The following is a 14,442-nucleotide window of genomic DNA, read 5'->3' as shown; positions in this document are numbered from 1 at the left end:
TGTTCGAGGTTTTGTGAAAGTAGGTGGTGGCTCAGGTTTACTGTCAATGATTGTCCTGAGGTACAAAGATAATTTACATCTTATTTTACCACAGGAGTTAATTCACTATTATGTCCCTATAATAAAGAATAATGAAGAGCCTAAAGAGATATTAAATATTTTTTAATGGAGAACTGATCCATGTCAGAAAGTCTCTCCTTTTGATACAAATCTCTCACCTTCAAAGATTAATTTTGCTTCATTAACACTGAGCTGGAGCAGAGAAGGTTTTAATCATATTAAACATCAAACAGATAAAGGAACATACCTTCAGATTCTGCTTTTTTCATCTCTCCCTCCTGATTCTACAAGATTAAAAGAGGTATTTTAAACACAGACTCCTACAGTATACATATCTAAATTCAGGCATACACACTCACACACCTGTGTCTCTCCTGGTTGGGCTTTGGAAACTCCAATACGTTGAAGCATGAGATGGAGTTTCTGTTCAAAGCTATGTTGGCCTTCGAATTGTTTCTGAAATCATGAACGCAGAGTAATGAATGCTTCTCAAAACTTATCTTCTGACCTAAATATGACTTAAACTCTACTCACCTTTGTAGTGTTTCTGGCATTAGTGGTCCCCGCTGCTGCTGATCCAGAGAGCAAAATGAGAGACTGGGACTTCCCCTCTCTGAGAGCTCGGCGGGGAGGCACCCCTTCAGCCCTCAGCGGCGGAGCACCAGAAACAGGTGTCTCCTGAACAGCTGACTCTCCAGCAGCGTTGGGATGCTCTTTCCCTTTCTCCTTTTCATTTTCCTTGTCGTGTTCCTTCACTCTGTCCTTATCTTTTCTTTCTCGGCTCTGGCGACCTCCCTGAGCGGGCGGATGAGATCAGCGATGGAAGCCTTTTTGGGACGCCCCTCGTGGCTTGTTTCTGATTTCAGACCTCGCCTCTTTTGAGTGTAAAGAAATCGCCAAGCTTCCTCCTGAGTGTTTTCGTCGGGGGTGGACAAGGGACAGAGCTCGCAGGAGCCACTTCGTGAACCGTGATAGATTCCTCATCTTGCTTTTTTCTATATGAAGGATCATATACTGTATATCAAATCACTACTGTGCGGATTCGGTTCTAAAGTATCGCAGTATTGTTAGTATCTACATTAGCTAAATATCAAGGAACTATTAACAGGCTAGTGTGGCAGCCGGTGATACTCACAGTGCATCTGTAGGAAGTACTCTCTTAGTAAAGAACTCTTCAACTCCTTCATCCACCCTCCCCATGAGCTCAAGGACTTCATTGTCACTCTCAATTATGGTCTCCTAATTACCACACACATGCACAGAAAACACATTTCACACCAAAAGATCAAACAAAGTGATGTTGCGGAGTAACATAACTTTACATTACGTAACCCTCACCTCAGGAAAAACCCACACACTCTGGCACTAGTGTTTCTTTAGGTGTATTTTGGTTTGAATCTCTCATCCAGTTATGCTACAAACCAGCCTCCTGGGAGTCAGTTGCTCAGTAACATGCAATGGGGGGGCGTCGCTGGATTTTACATGCGGAATGAAAGCAGGATAACTCATTTTGCCAGTGTAGGTAATGGGATATTTAAATCGCAGCTATACAGTGTTTCATCATCCTGATTATATTAACATCTGTGTCCACAAGAAGCAGCCAGGAGGTTGACTGCAGGACACAAATTTTGCAGAAGTCACCGTTACATGATATCCTGTCGGGGGAATTGCTTGAATTTTGTCTCCCTGGGCCATTGGCTCCAAGGGAGTGACTGTATGTCTACAGCCCAACGGCTCTGTGACAACATGATCAGCTCAGTGGAAAATGGAGATGATCACACACACACTCTCTACATTTTGATAAAATCCTATGACAAAAATAAAAGCCACTTGCTTTTTCCGGTGAGAGCACAGGAAGACATTCAGACAAATACCAAGTGTGGGTTCTTCAAACAGCCGGTGACCGGTACAATGGGACTGCCTTATTCAAGCAGGGTTCAGGCATCTTTCACAGCACTCCCCTCTGTCCTTCCCTTCCCCCTGCCTCTCCCCTCTGTACCCTATTGCATCTCTCCTCTCTTCCTCCCATCCATTTTCTCTCCTCACACACACAACACCTTTCCCTCACACTCCATTTTTACAAAACCCCTCTGATCCTCCTTCACAATACCTGCGGTCTGCTGGGACGATAGTTCAGTTTTGTCGGTGAGGTCTCGGTCTGCTCTGGGTGTAGTGCCTGAGCGCTGGTCCGCCCAACGGCAGCTCCATTGGGGAGACACGGCACGCTGTTGCTGAGGCACGGTTGCTAAGAGCAGGAGCACCAGCAGTATGTAATGCGTCCACCAAGGTGGGAGGGGCCAGGCTAGCTAGACTGACAGATTTGACAACAGAGCCTCGCCTTTCTCTGCCCCCTCCCCTCAGAGAGGAAAACCATGACAAAAAGATGGAGATAAAATAAGAAGAGGCAGAGAGAGAGAGAGAGAGGAATATTGTGACCACACTCACATTTGTTTCATCCATGCACCCTAGCCTGTGACACGTTCATATACATGAATATAAACTGCATTGGAAAATATAGCTGAAATGAACAAAATGTTCTGGTTATGTAACAAATTAATAATTTATTTCATTTGCGGAAAGATGCTCTGAAATGCTGTACGTGACAGACCAACCTGAGAGATCCTTTTATCACTGAAAAAAGTGTACAAAAACAGAGACTGTCAAAGCGAGATGTATTACCAATACTAGACATCCTAAATAGTCCAGAGATGACCTTGATAATGAGCTGTGACACTTGATCAGAAACCATAAAATAACACACAGGCACCCCCTGAGGGCATGAGTTTCATGGGAATTGTGTTGACTAATAGGTTATTTAATATTCAAACCAGGCAACTCACTTTCTGGTGTGAAACACTTTGATATTTGTAAATGTATAATTTACTCTGCCTTTATTGATTAGAACATGCTTTATATCATTCACATATCGATTTATTATTGTGATATTATTGTGTATTTTAGATAATTGGCCAAACCTATGCACCTTTGTTTTCTCCATCTTTCTGAATGTATTTACATATTACATTACATATATATGTTGTCTTTCTGAGCAGTTAATGCTCAACCCAACAGAACCACCCAGAAATAACATGTTTTCCACTCAGGAACCCATGTCAGGTCTTCCATGTGCAGCAATATGACATCAGCTATTTTAGCGTGAAGGTGCAGATGTAATTTTTAGTTAGTTTTTGATGTGTCTTCATGTTAATTAGATATTGACTATGCTTGAAAAAAGTCAAGCTCATGATCAGTTTCACTGAAGAAACATACTTCTAGACCTCCAGACAGCAACAAAAGCGCCCTGCCAGACTTGAACCAGGGATGTTGTGATTGATGGTCAGTGCCATTAAACTCCAAAACCGCCATCTGGGGCCATGACAGACAATCTGCAAGGACTGGGGTAACAGGGGCCCAGCAGCTCTTTTCTTCCTCCCAGCAGTTTAATCTGTCCATGGTAATATCAGGATTTTGTTCAGTAGGCCTATCAGTTTTATTTTATAAAATGCGGGTTGGCAATCCAATATGACTAACAGGTGATTATCTGGATGTAAAAATACAATCATCGAGCTACACTCTGACACAATTATATCAAAATCCTTTAGCATAATGTATAATCACGACTTTCTGTGCTGTGAGCTTTGGTTGTGAGGCCCGCCCTAAACCTACGACATCCATACTGCCCTCTTGTGGCTGATCTTAGGAATTTGCTTTACTCACAAAACTACTCGTAGGCCCGAATTAACAGAGACTAGCAGCAGGTGTTTGAGGACTAGAAGTCTGCCCTTCTGGTCAGAAAACTAATAAATAATCTCTCAACTCTATCGATCCTCACCGTCGTGTTTGCGGACGCCACGCCCACGCCAGGATTCAAATCTGGCGCCCATTATCACTGCCACAGCTCGGCCACTCCCCTTTACTCCCTCGGGTGCTGTGTTTGCGCAGCCGCGTTAGCGCTTATTGGCCGCCATTTTGTGTTAGGCCCACTCTTCTAAAGCGGGAGAAAATTATTAGTCCGGCGCTCGGCACGTACGGACGGTCACCGCGGGACTGAAGGGAGCAGCCACAGACGCCGTGTATCCAAGAGAATAAAACGGGGAAAAGAAGCAGCCGGGAGTAAGTGAAGCCGTTACTTTGCCTCCGAACACGGAAACGTTTTTGTAGGAGCCGTCGCCGGCCTCTAGGTGTCACGGTAGGGCTTACCGGCCAGGCGGCTGGCGGGGGGTGTTTGTCTCCCTCTATCGTTATCCAAAATGCAGTAAATCCGTCTATAAACTGTAACTCCACGTCTCAGTTGAGCGCCTTGGTGCTTTTCGGGTGATATTTTGGGGTATTTGCACAGGGATGGTTGTATTTATGAGCATTTCTGTTTAAACTTTGTTCAGGCCTGACGTCCATCTTATCGTGCCCTTTGTTTCCTGTTTTCAGACGCGCCTCTCGAGTTAACAACCAACTCACACGAGTTGACGTTTTACGATAAGTAGTTTGTATCGTTTTAACAAGGTATCATGTTAAGACTTTGAACTGATAACGAAATGTTACAAAAGTACCTTTTTTTAAGTTAGCGGACGACTGACCGAATCATTGATTGATCGACTAATTTGTACAGTCAGCTCATCAATGTCTAAGTTAGTCAGCACAACAAGGCGTAAACTGACACTTCCTTAAAAGTTTACTTCACTGTTACTGCAGCAGGGTAATATACGATAAACTAACGTAGTGTAGAAGGCACGGTATACCACGTTGTGCTTCGTTATATTCACCGTGGTGTATTATGGGACGTGCTGTAGATCAACGCTCGCCATGGCAGATCCGATCTCCATATGGCACTTTATAGTAGCTCCAGTGCATTAAATATCATTTAATATAAAGTGTACCCCATTCTGCCAACGCAACGTGCAATCACCTGTTTGAACTTTTAAGCTCCTGCACTTGTGAACCGGTACATCAAGTATTGACAATCCAAACTGCAAAACCTTGGGGTCTTAAGTCAGGCACGAGCAATGTATTAGTTTATTAACTCAATAAATGCTAAACTAATCAGTGCCCCCTCCCTTTTAATGATCTTTCAAAAGGTCAAGTCATCAAAATAACCACCCCAGTAGAGGTGAAATGAAATGCGGTTTCATTTGTAGAGCTCACAGTATTTGAAAGACTCTTGTTGTCTGCAAACTCCACTCACAGTTGTCACAATTGTTGTCTTTCCATGAAAACTGTTAAATTGAGCTTTTCGACCCTGTCCACTCTCTCTCTGTGTATAGATGTGAGCGCCCCCCCACATTATGTTGATGTTTATGCCATTATTCCGTTAACATTTGAATCTTGGCCTTTATATATGATATACTTTTCTTACTCCCTGTTGGTTTAAGTCACTGCATCATGGACCGTGCGCTATGTAGCGTTATGAAAAATTCACCGACTGCTAAGCCCACACACACACACACACAGAGAGGCCCCTGGTGGCCCATCCGCCCCCCCCAAAGCGGTCAACCAAACACTGCATTGCTGTCCTCCTCTTGCTCTTTAAGATGCTGTTTAAAGTTAACAATGTTGGATTACTATTTATTATTTCATGGACTATTTTGGATATTGGGGTAATGCATGTAAAATAATAACAATTTAAAAAATAAATAAATAAATGCATGATGTTTCCCAAGTCAATGAGAAATTGTGTTAAATAATCGTGATCTCAACATTGACCAAAATAATTGTTGATTGTGATTTCTGCCACAGTCGAGCAGCCCTAATGTGAAGTAAACTAAATATGTCCCACTTTTTTAATGTCTTCTCTATTAAGGGTGTCAGTTGGTTTGCGCCATGGAGGGCGAAGTTGTTTCCATCGAGACCGCTCAGACTGCTGCCCTGGCTGCTGATGGAAAGGTCCTGCAGGAGGGTGGAGACGCCTTGATACAAGGGGCAGCCATAGCTGCACAGGGGGTGTGACTGGTAACATGGAGATGATGGTGATGGACGCTCTCGATCCAACCCTTCTGCAAATGAAGACGGAGGTGCTGGAGGGCGGTGGCACAGTGACTGTTACTGGTGGAGATGAGGGTCAGATAATCACGCTGCAGGTTTGCCTCTTATCACAGTCTAATGAGTTAATGTTGGATTATCAGTCTCATGCCTAGACGTGAAGTGTTTTTGTCACTTGAAGTTGAAATGGTTCTTTCTTCTGTGTAGGTGGTGAATATGGAGGAGCAGACAGGAGCTGCGTTAGGTCTTGGGCAACTTCAGCTGGTGCAGGTACCTGTCACAACAGCAACCGTTGAGGGGCTCCAGGCCACCTTTGTTGATGCATCAGGAGCCAACAAGGACGCCGAGCCGGTTATCTGTCACACTCTTCCCTTGCCCGAGGGCTTCCAGGTGAGAAATGACACTGGACTGCAGTGTTTCCCCTATATGATTCAGGAGCAGTGATGTGCCTCTACTAAAATTTCCCATGATCATTAAATTATGCGCTTACAAATGTTTTCAAGTGCACACTGTGCAAGCACAGCAACACTCAGTGCTCGGCTAGCTTCCTCTCATCGTTCTATACAAAACATCTATGTGACAGATGCTGTTATAACAGCAGCGTAGCTCCTGTAAGGAATCAGGAGGTGCGTAGCGAGTGTTTGTTTATCCGAGCGGCAGAAAATATTCTGGCCTATACATGTCAGAGGTTGCATACCTCTGGAGCAACTAGGGGTTAAGTGTCTTGCTCAGGGACACATTTGGTAGATGGGTCACAGTGGGGGATTGAACCCAGGTCTCTCACACCAAAGGCATGTGTCTTATCCATTGCCCCATCACCTCTCCCCTCCCCTTCCCTTCCCTTCCCCTTCAGACTGCACAGCTGAGTAGGAAAGCTTCTACAGTAGGCTGCGTCTTTTGGCTGCTATGTAACTCAACATTAGCTCAATTTATGGAAAGTAACTGGTCTCTGTATTTTATTACTGCCTACTTGTCCAATGTTGAGAACATCAGGTACAAACTGAGAGTAAACTGGCGTAACCTTCATCTCTGTCCTGTACAGACTGATATGACTATTTTTCAGATGAGTCTGAAAAAGGGGTTGTTAGCAAAAGAAAGGACAGTGGTGATTGGAGGAGCTGACGTCGGTAAAGCTAATTAGTGATGCAAACTAGTCCTTTTTAGCTAATGAGGAGACATTTCTTTTTGGATTTTAATGTGCAAATAAAATGCATCTCAGAAGGGAGGAGGTTTCTCATGTTGTCTATTTTTTATATTATGTCAAAAGCTGTAAAATGAAGACACAAAAGACAAACATGAACAATCCTACCTATAATGATTATGAGGTCATATTAACAGGGTTTTCCTGCCATTAAGGCTTAGGGGGTGATTCCCGAAACATGCTGTGCCATAAATGTTAAATCAGTGTGGAGAGCATCATAACCAACCAAATTACTTTCCCCAAATTTAATGGTTGTAGTTCCTCCCCAGTAGACTGATCTTTATTTATTATCTGCTCTAGCTTTTCCAACTCTTTGTTCAGAGATATGGTGAAAATAATGTCCCAATATGATGTGAAATTACATATTTTTCATCGGAAAATGTAAAATTTTCTTCGGGGAGGACTCCCAAACCCCCTTGACCTCGACCAACACCAAAACATTAATCTAAACCTCATGTTAAACTGGGAAAACACTGACATTTTTAGTTATTCTAGGGTGCATCGCATGCTCATGGGCACCAGAGCAATGTTGCTGAGACACGTGTTGGGTTTTTATATTCAGACGAAAAATCTGCTTCACTTCCGCTGCTAGGGGAAACACTGGACTGCTTTAATGTCTTCAACTTGGCATACTCTCCTCTGTCGTTATCTGGTCACAATTAGATGAATTTGTAATGTGTTCTTTCTTAGGTGGTAAAAGTGGGTGCCAATGGTGAAGTAGAGACTGTAGAGCAGGAGGAGCTCCAGGCAGCCCACGAGGAGCTTCAAGGGACGAGGGGAGAGGAGGAGGAGGAGGAGGAGGAAGCGGAGGCAGCAGAAGTAGAAACCACTGTGCCTCAGCAAGAAGACCCAGAATGGACCAAAGACCCGACTACCAGCCCATCACCACTGTCCGTAAAGGAAAGAAGGGAAAGAAGAGCCGCCTGCGATACGGGGAGGGCGATCGCGACATGGACGTTTCTGTGTACGACTTTGAAGAAGAGCAGCAGGAGGGGCTGCTGTCAGAGGTGAATGCTGAGAAGGTTGTGGGCAACATGAAGCCACCAAAGCCCACAAAGATCAAGAAAAAAGGTTAGACTTGAACACCATTTCTTCAGACTTCTAAGTATCTGAACATATTGGTGAAAAAGACAGATTCCAGATTGTGGTTTGGTGGTGTGACGTTCCTCCTTACAATCTGGTGTAGATCTGCATTGCTTTAAATGAACTGATTTTCTCCCTTTTGTGTCCAGGTGTAAAGAAGACTTTCCAGTGTGAGCTGTGTAGCTACACCTGTCCAAGGCGCTCCAACCTGGACCGACACATGAAGAGCCACACAGACGAGAGGCCACATAAATGTCACTTGTGTGGACGAGCCTTTCGTACAGTCACACTGCTGAGAAACCACCTCAATACACACACAGGTAATGCAAAAGCCAATATTTAATTTTGATAACTAAAAACACAACATTACTATGGTTAAATCTACATTCTCACTTCCTTCCATTTCTTTAGGCACTCGGCCACATAAGTGCACAGATTGTGACATGGCATTTGTGACCAGCGGTGAGCTGGTGCGTCATCGTCGTTACAAACACACACACGAGAAGCCCTTCAAGTGCTCCATGTGCGACTATTGCAGCGTGGAGGCAAGTAATTGCATGTTGATCTGTGTTGATTACTTACCAAATGTGTAATTCTCCTCCCTAAGATGATTAGGGATAAGTGCTTATTTTAATATATTTGTTTCTCTATTTTTCAGGTGAGTAAGTTGAAAAGGCACATCCGCTCTCACACAGGGGAGCGACCCTTCCAGTGCAGTCTGTGCAGCTATGCCAGCAGAGACACTTACAAGCTGAAGAGACACATGAGGACACATTCAGGTAACATACTCGCACAGTCCACTGGCCCAAAGATGGTTTACCCTCTGTTTGAGAAGAGGACCTCGCTTACTAAATTCCCTCCTCTTTGTTGCAGGGGAGAAGCCATACGAGTGCTACATCTGCCATGCCCGTTTCACACAGAGCGGCACCATGAAGATGCATATTCTGCAGAAACACACGGAGAACGTGGCCAAGTTCCACTGCCCACACTGTGATACTGTCATCGCACGCAAGAGTGACCTCGGTTAGTTATGTGTTTCCATTTTACTTTTTTCTTCAAGCCTGGAAACGATGACATGTCAAGAGAAATCATGTTACTTCATGTTACTTAAACTTTATAAACTTGCTAGTCCCGGGTGGAGTATTGGTGTATCCTATTGAAATATAGTCGTTGTACAGAGGGGAATTGGAAGAATGTATTTATCCACAGAAGAGGCCAGAATAACGTTTGCCAAACCGATTTTTATGTCTTTTGCAGGTGTTCACTTGCGAAAGCAGCACTCATTTATTGAGACGGGAAAGAAATGCCGTTACTGTGATGCTGTGTTTCATGAGCGATACGCTCTCATCCAACACCAGAAGACTCACAAGAATGAGAAGCGTTTCAAGTGTGAACAGTGCGACTACTGCTGCAGACAGGTGTGTGTGTGTGTGTGTGTGTGTGTGTGTGTCAAGTGGAATATCAAGCACTGTGTTCATTTATTTTTCATGCTAAATTACTATTTTTCTCTGACCTATTGCCTCCTAGGAACGCCACATGGTAATGCACAAGCGTACGCACACAGGGGAGAAGCCGTTTGCCTGCAGCCAGTGTGAGAAAACATTCCGGCAGAAGCAGCTTCTGGACATGCACTTCAAGCGCTACCACGATCCCAACTTCATCCCCACTGCCTTCGTCTGCAGCAAGTGCAACAAGACATTCACACGCAGGGTAAGACTGAGCTCTGAGGTTTAGCACACACATGCACCAGTTGTATTTACTGTATGTCGCTGAGTTGTAATGGTTGCGTGTGCTCCACAGAACACCATGCTACGCCACACTGAAAACTGCATGGGTGAAGTTGTTGAAGAAAATGGAACTCCCACACCCAAAAAAGGTCGCCGGGGCAGGAAGAGGAAGATGCTGGCCAGGAGGGATGATGATGGTGACACAGGTATTCCATACATAAGATTAGCATTTTAATTTTGTGTGGCAGCCCCTCAACTTGACATCAGAATAGGTAAAATAAGCCTATTTATCATTAACCTAGCTGTAAAAAGTTGTCGAGGTAAACTGTGAAGTTAAATCACTTTACAGAGATTTATGTTAGTTTCCAAGCAATCATCACTGTCCTGATACAGTTTTGGTTTCTGGAGATTGTACAAAAATTTGGAGAATAAGATGTACACGGCCAGTCGTATTTATCACTACAAGCTGGCACATAAAACCCAACCTAGATGCAAATCAGAAGTTTTAATTTGAGGTTATATAACCAGCAGCCCCATAAGATAAAATGTTATGTCAAAATTGAATTCATCGGCTTGATGCCCTCGATCCATTCATTTGTAGAAGATGAACTGGACGAGGCGGAGGAGGAGGAGGAGGAGGAGGAGGAAGAGGAGGAGGTGTTAAGTGAGATTGAGGTGGAACAGGCCCCACCAGTCGTCCCTATCCCAGCCCCTGTGGAGCCACCAGTCAAGAGGAAACGTGGACGGCCCCCGAAGAGCAAACCAGACAGTAAGTGTCAGACTACAATACTTTAGGGCATCTTATGGCAGTGTTTCAAAGACTGTTACTCTGATTACAAATACATAGCTAGAATAACAAATCACCGGGGCTTCTTTTCAAAAACAACAGTTGTTTTTAACAGTGTGAAAGCATAATTAAATCTTCGAGTGCCAGAATCTGACCTGTAACTCTCTTAACAGCGGCTGCTATCATTCGTGTGGAGGACGAGGTCACTGGAGAGGTGGATGACATAATTGTGAAGAAGGAGGTTGGCGCCGAACAAGATGACCAGGAGGACGGCAACGAGGAGGCCGCAGAGGAGGTGGTGGTCGGTGGAGGGAAGTCGACCATTCAGATGGAGGAGCTACCCCAGGAAGAGGGGGCTGCGCAGGAGGTGCAGCTGGCTGAGGCCCCGCCTAACGGGGACCTGACCCCTGAGATGATCCTGAGCATGATGGACCGGTGATGGATGTGAGGTTCAAACCTGCAAAATCGCGCATCGCATCTCCATTTTTATTCTTCGAAATTAGGATTGCAAACACTTGCGTCCCTGCACAGAAACATCACTGTTGTAATTTAAGATTTGCTTTTTAATCATGTATTGAAAAAAGATTTGGATGAGTGAAAAGCATTTTGTTTTTGTTTTTTTAATTTGCCTACCAAAACAACATGCATTTCATTATATTGGAGTTTGGTGTGGCTGTAATTGACAGCAGTATCTTTAGCCTCTGCATTGTTGCCTTTGGTGTTTAGTCATTCTGTCATGTGGTAGATAACAGATACGCTACATTTCTGCACAATAGTCCCACTAAATGTTTTTAAATGGTAGAACTACTTTTCCCTAAAGTCAGACTATGTGCATGTCATTTTACAAAAGATTTGGATAAGCTTTTCAATCTATTTTCTTTTTAACCCTTTTTGTTTTACTTGTGATATATATATGTAGTAAGTTTGTATACCTCTTGTGCCATTGGATTCATTTTAGATAGACAGTGGTGGACACATAATGTGGACCTTGCTTTCCCCCTTTTCCATCATCCCTCACTGTAGCGCTCCGTGTATCTCTGAACTTCACTGTAGTAAAATCTGGAGATGAAAATTGGCTTTTTGGGTTTGAAGTTTTAGAAGAAAATGCACAGTCATGTAAATTAGGCCCAAGATGAAAGTCACTGACGCGTCATCGAAAATTATTTAAAATTGCAGAAACAAAGATGCAACTTTCAGGAAGATGATACTGCCATTAATCACAGCCATTTCAATAGGAGACCTTTATTTTTGGATATCTTTATTTTTTGGTTTCTGTTTCTGTGGTTAGTAAATCCATTTTAAGCCTATTCTAGTTTTTAAAAGCTTAATAGACTTATCTTATGCTCCTTTCTTGCTACTCTTAACAACCCTAGATGATGCTTATGTACTGAACATAACAGTGCAAGAAAAGAACGTTGTTTTGCTCCTTTTGTGTAGCCATTCCACTTTAGGTTGATGTTTTCTTTTTGTACCTAATGCAATGCTACGTAGCAGCTTGAATGACATTTTAATAAATGTGTGGCAGACGAAAACAATGTATGACTGTACAACCAATAAAAAAAGTAGACATTGAAATGGACATTTTAGGTTTCTGCAGCTTTAATCGCAATTGTGGATATTGAAAATGAGTCTCGTTTGGTTGAAGTTAACATTGTTAGTGGCACAGCAACAAAAAATAGATGGCTTGAATCATTGTTTATTGAAAATAGCTGAGAAACAACTGAGCGCTAACAGAAATGGAAATATCCGTGTATTTTGCTTGCAAATATATTTTATTAAATGGACGACTTGATATCACGATCTTCACTCACTTGTATGTCTAAAGTACAAATGAGCTCACAAGACACTTGTTGGCTTGTGCACAATTGTAATGGATGTCTCGACTACATCAAAATATAATTATTTTTTTTGCCATTCAGGTTTAACTGGAATTTGACTAAAATCACAAATCAGAATTTTTAATTGATGATCATGAGTTGGGATGAAGCTTTTGCAGTTAACAGTTTGCTCTTCTACATGTAGTAGACTGATGGCTTTGATCATTGTAAAGTCAAAGTTTTGCAGCCCTCACCTCATTTATAAGAGGTTGTATTAGCTTAGTTTTGATAACTGTTATACACCAAAAACAATGGGTTTAATTCAGTTGATGGATCATCACAAAAAAACACTCAGATGGATACTGGCCAATACTCGTGCAATTTATTATTACTTATTAACTATAATTATCTTAAATTTGACTAATACCCACAGGCAATAGCATGATGACCAATTTCTTTGCATGTGATAAGTCACATCCACATCATGTGAGATGTGCATGTTGTGGCCAATCTTCACTGGCACTCCATTATACTTTCCCACATTCCTGAGATGTTCTATTGTCTTTGCTGATTTTTGTTGATACAAGAACCAGCACAGCTCTTAATGTGCTCCAATGGCAAGAGATAAGATGGTTATCTGCCTCCAATCACAGCGGAATTAATGACATCTTTATGCTTGTTTATTCGAAAATCCTTATTCCCATTGCAGCACCAGATACTGGCCTCGGATGATACTGCTCAATCACACGGTATCGGTTCTACTGAATCGGGGCTGGAGACTCCCCGTATTATATGGTCACACTTCTGCTAGCTCAACTAGAGTTTATAAATGCCAAAGACCAACAGGAAATGATGTGGATTCAATGTTTAACTTAAATTCCTTTTTAACTCCTAATAGTCTTTATTCGCAGGTATTTTGACTACTTCGCATAAGATTAAAACTTTATGTGAAGTTAGCGTGTTGTGTGCATCTTGATGGTAGTAGTTGTAGAAGTCGCTGTAAACTTACGTAAAGCCCTTTATCGTTAGAGCTAGTTGTAACTGTGTTAATACTGCACCATTAGAAACGTTTTAACCGTTAACGTTTAGTAAGTTAGAACTTTACCAGCACTATGTTTAATATGTGTTTACCTGTCGTTAATTTGACGGTAATGATATTTAACTTGTCTTTTCTATCTATCCTCCTGTTAACATTACCCTCACTCACTCACAATATTATTATTTGTCTATAATAATATAACGTTAAACGCGCAGTTTAGTTTCAACCAGCGGTGTTATTTAGTTTATTTAGTTAATCTGCACGATTAAGAGCGGTACTCTCGTTTCTGCCAGCTGCAGCGTCCTGTTTTGGAGGAAATCTGGAGGAAAAAGCGCCACATGCTGTGTCCTTCATGGCCCTCTCCCCCGTCTTAAATTAGGACAAACGGCCGCGACGCTGCTGCACCTGATAACGTTAAACAGCTCACATTGAACCGACACGTCTTGCCGGTCCACCCATGGGTGACCGCTGGGGTTGTGGGATTTGTTGGTACATTTCTCTCCTTCGGAAACATCATGCCTGTTTCTTTCCGTTGGATTCACGTCGCCAGCGAAGCACAGGGAGCAACCGGGGAGCAACGGAGAAAACAATGACAGACTGAGGGACATCCTTGTTGCCACAGCAACTAGCCGAAACCGATTTCCGGTTGGAGGAGCGTTATTTCAAAATAATATTGAAAGCATAATGGCCAAAAATGTTTTTTCATGTGTAACGTTACAATCTGCAACATTGCTTCAAGCAGAAAAGGAAGCTTG

The 14,442-nt window shown here is 42.9% G+C and overlaps 1 pseudogene; it reads left to right on the top strand.

Moving 5' to 3' along the window:
* The first annotated feature begins 4,016 nt into the window (after positions 1-4,016).
* Positions 4,017-12,628, top strand: LOC119890214 (annotated as a pseudogene).
* Positions 12,629-14,442: the final 1,814 nt, after the last annotated feature.

Source organism: Micropterus salmoides, unplaced genomic scaffold (genome assembly GCF_014851395.1).
Source record: "Micropterus salmoides isolate LMB-PRFRI ecotype aquatic unplaced genomic scaffold, ASM1485139v1 Ms_hic_scaffold_6, whole genome shotgun sequence".
NCBI classification, from domain to species: Eukaryota; Metazoa; Chordata; class Actinopteri; order Centrarchiformes; family Centrarchidae; genus Micropterus; species Micropterus salmoides.
Note: the sequence above shows the minus strand (reverse complement) of the source record. Positions and strands in the feature narration are given on the sequence as shown.